The 4,535-nt window shown below is 46.7% G+C and overlaps 1 protein-coding gene across 1 annotated transcript in view; it reads right to left on the reverse strand.

Annotated features, from left to right (window-relative positions):
* The window catches only part of abcg1 (ATP-binding cassette, sub-family G (WHITE), member 1), a 17,277-nt gene that overhangs the window by 8,188 nt on the left and 4,554 nt on the right, over positions 1–4,535 (reverse strand). The gene's annotated exons all lie outside the window — the stretch shown is intronic.

Genomic DNA, 4,535 nt, shown 5'->3' on the forward strand with positions numbered 1-4,535 from the left:
ATCCATCCATCCATCCATCCATCCATCCATCCATCCATCCATCCATCCATCCATCCATCCATCCATCCATCCATCCATCCATCCATCCATCCATCTCATTAATCTAAAACCCGAATAGAACAACGATGAAGATGATCTTCAGTAACCTCTGCAGTTTATCTGCTGATGGAGTCTAAACACTCCTTAATGGGATTATCATGTTTAATCTGAGAACGGGATTAAATCTCCGCTGGCCGACAGTAACCTCTGCAGCAGCACCAGAACCTGTACACCACGCTACGACTGGTACAAAACCCATAAAACAGAGAATACTACACCCTGTACTGTGGTGGTACTACAGAGTACTTCCCTGTTCTTGATTGGCTGTTTGCCTGTGGGGGCGCTGCACCAAGAACCACTGAAGGAAACGTCACAAAAACCTCTGAAGACACTGAGAGCAACTTCCTTCTTCACCAGATGGAAACAAGATGGAGGATTTTAGCGGTTGGAAGATTTCTCTTTAGTCTTTGGCTAAAGACCAGGAGACATTTCTCCTGCTAGCGCTAGGCTAGTATGTTAGCTTTGGTTGTATTTACCCAGAATGCCCTGTGCTGTAGTCCACTTCCTGCTTTTGGAGCGGTCTGTGGTCCACTTGGCGTTCACATTCAAACCGAACCAGAATTCACTTCAACCAAACCCAGACCGAGGTCTGGAGGACCAGAGGTCACTGGATCGGTTCGTTTACGAATTCACACTTCCCCAAGCAAACCGGACTTTCTAGTCAAACGGACTGGAGTTTGATTAAAGCGGAGTAAACAGAACCGGTGTGAATGCACTCTACGTTCCTAGTAGGACAATAAAACAACGATATCTATCAGGACAGAGCCGTGATCAATAGAAATACATCTGATAGAATGTTAACTTCCATCCAGAACCGCAAAGCATTCTGGGGCATGTAGGCAGAGGAAAGGCTTTTGCCGCTCAACCTTTGTTTTCGTCTGATACTCTCAATTGAATTTAAATCTTCATTTGAATTCAAATCACTTGGCTGAACGATTTGTACTAAGCTATTGGGTAGCAATGGATTTTTTATTTTACTATTTTAATTTGAATGTGTGCCGTTTGGGGCAGAACCGATCCGGTTCAGGTCTCATCAGGTTCTAACTCTAGAAAAAACAACAGTTCAAGACCTGAGTCAGTCTGAGGAAGATGTGAGCGGATGAGAGAAAAGCCATGAAAAGTTTGGGACGTACAGATGGAACCAGAGGAAACGCCCGTTTCAGCTTTATTCACACCTGAGCAGGTGAGGAATGTTCCCACTGAAACCAGGAGGGTTTACCCACAACAGAAACAAAGAGCTTAACCGCTGCTTCCAGAGAAATACGATCTGTGCCGACCTTTATTCCAGAGTCGCAGAACAAAACCGGCAGCAGCAGCCAGGGATTCGCAGTGAGACGAGTTTCCTGCTGCTGAACGCAGATCAGAGATTCAATTTTTAGAAAAACTCTGAGAAATGTTTCTGTCAGGTTGTGAGAAACAACCCGACTTTCTCAGATTTCTCCTCTAAAGATGCTTCACTCACAGATCCCTTCTTCTACACGCGAAGAAACCGAAGCTGCTCTGCATCTCAGCAGGGTTTGGTTGCCGTGGTAACAGGTCAACGGGGTGAGGTGATTAGATAATCCAAGAACATTTACATGAAACCTGTCAGGAAAACCCGCAGAAGACCTTCACCACTCAACTGAATGTATAAAACAGAAAACTGTTCAGTTCAAACATCATCGGTGAGCAGCTCAGCCTGTCAGACCAGGGGTCAAATCAGGGGTCATCCAGGAGATTCAGCTGGTCTGACTGGACAAGAGAAAGAAGCAAAGCAAAGCCAAGAAGACGGAGACGAGACAGGAAGATCAGGCAGAGCGGATCAGAGCGAGACCAGAAAGGAGCAACGTGAAGACAGTGGGGGAGAAACGCTGCCGGTCAGAGACTCGCTGTGGTCACTGCTGCTGTCAGCCTGACCCAGAGCAGCTGTTTGAATGGGTGAATGTTGTATGAAGCCCTTTGACTTCAAAAGTCCTAACATTATTTATCATTTTTTACTAAAAAATGGCGTCAGTATTCAGAACGTCACATTCGACCTTCTGATTACTTTAAACTTTAAAGTTTACAGTGTTTAATAAAATGTAATGATGGAGTCTCAGGAGTGACTTGCACCTTTTAACAGGATGTTTTATTCATAAGTTTGTTTTGAAGTTTGACTTGTTGACCTGGCAGGTCAAAGTGCTACGACTTACAATTCATTTACTCTGTTAATGTGCAGGAACAGAGATTTTCAGCTCCCTGGTTGCCGACTCGACTTCCAAGAGTCTGAATCTCTGTTTCTCTTTTCATTTCAATATTTAACCACTTCAACCTGTAAGAACTTAGACATTTATATTCCAGTTCAATTAGGACTAACCATTCAGATGTACAGTGGGTGGACTTAGCCCCGCCTCTGAGGCGCAGCTCCTCCCCCACTTAGCTCCTGCAGACTAGCCAGCAGCAATTAGCAAACATTAGCACATTAATAGAAAACACTTGGTGGAACTGCTGATCTTAGCGTTGCTGGTAAAAACGTTGTTAAAGGGTTAATAGAGCAGCCATGTTGGGATGACTTCCTGGAGGTGGAGCTCCAGAAAGAGCAGGAGTTTTTAAAGAGACAGAGGCCCAATTTAAAGGCGTTAAAGCAGGAAGTAATATTTCTCTTAAGTCATATTTGATGTACACAGAATTTTGAGGTGATATAGTTACTCAACTGTACTATGAAGTTGCACTTTGTGGCTGGAAAACACATAATTCTGCCCTTTAAACCAAGTAACAAACTGCAGTGATGTAATTCCTGTATAAATCTCTGTTGTCTAAACTTTTGCAATCATCCTGGATCGGTGAAAGCATCGGCGTTTGAAATGCAGCTGAAAGCCGTGCAGGCGGGTTTCCAGGCAGGTTTCCAGGCGGGTTTCCAGGTGGGTTTCCAGGCGGTTTTCCAGGCAGGTTTCCAGGCGTTTCCAGGTGGGTGACGCGGCGGGTTTCCAGGCAGGTTTCCAGGCGGGTTTCCAGGCGTTTCCAGGCGGGTGATGCGGCGTATCGCTGCTCAGATCCAGACACTCTGCTCTGCTTTGTTCTGCTCTGAAAAGCTGAAACTCAATCCCAACGTTTCTGTTCACATTCTGGGTTTTACAGTCACCGCTGCTCAGAAAGAGTCTTCTAATAATCAGAAGACTTAATAAAGCCCACTCAGATTATAATCTGACAGTTGGATCAACTCAGCGTTAGCGGTTTCTGGTTCTCTCCAGACTCATCAGATTGTTGTTTTCCTTCATCACAGAGAAATTCCTCTCAGCTGTGGGTGGCAGAGCTTCTTAATCTGACCTGCAGCTATTTCCAGCAGGAGATGCTGAGTGAGATTAACAGATTACAGCCTGTTAATCCAGCAGGAACACACCAACAGAGTGGGACCGGGACAATAACAAACCGCTGCTGGTGGCGTCTTCGTCTCCTGCTGGTTCTCCGTGCTTTCTGAGCTCAGACTCTGGAACAGATCGGAAATCCACCCATCTTTGATTATTCCCTGAAAATGCAGATTAGGAATACTTTTCCCATCCTGGTTTTGGCGCCTCTTCAAGCACGGCGCCCAATTTTTGCGCCACTGGTTGTAGTTTGTTGTTGGACCACAGATCAACAGTCTAATATCGTCCAATCAGATCAATTCATTCTATTTACATAAAAAACTGAACATAATCTGATCACGGCTGGTGTGGATCTGCGAGGTGGAGCAGATTCCAGTAAGACGGTTCTGTGTGGCGACCGGTCCAGGTAATCAGATCAAAATAATTCAATCCAATCACACAGACTGATCCCCGTTTGTTCCTGCTCCTAATGCTGTCAGGTTATTTACCTGAACTGTCTGATTTACAGCGTTCCTCCTCTGAACAAGCACAGGGCGACAGTGGAAAGAACAACTCCGGTTCAACAGGAAGAGCCCTCCAGCAGAACCAGAACCAGACTAATGGAAGGTTTCTCTGTATAAGTTCTTCTGAACTGAGATCAACTCTCACACATTGTGGTGCATAGAAGCAGCTTTCAGCTTCTATGCACCACAAATCTGGAACAAACTTCCAGAAAACTGCAAAACAGCCAAAACTCAGAGAGTTTCTTTAAATCTAGACTGAAAATCAACACAGCTGCTTTTGGACTCTGAGCTACTGGAAGTCCTGAGCTGTAATGAGCCGTCCGGCCGATCCGAACGAGGCGGCCGGTCCGAACCGTCTGTCTGGTCCGAACTGTCTGGCCGGTCCGAACAAGGCGACTGATCCGAACCGTCCGGCCGGTCCGAACGAGGCGGCCGATCCGAACGAGGCGGCCGATCCGAACCGTCTGGCCGGTCCGAACGAGGCGGCCGGTCCGAACCGTCCGGCCGGTCCGACCAAGGCAACTGATCCGAACCGTCTGTCCGGTCCGAACCGTCTGGCCGATCTGAACCGTCTGTCCGGTCCGAACCGTCTGGCCGGTCCGAATGAGGC

Source organism: Poecilia reticulata, linkage group LG13 (genome assembly GCF_000633615.1).
Source record: "Poecilia reticulata strain Guanapo linkage group LG13, Guppy_female_1.0+MT, whole genome shotgun sequence".
NCBI lineage: Eukaryota > Metazoa > Chordata > Actinopteri > Cyprinodontiformes > Poeciliidae > Poecilia > Poecilia reticulata.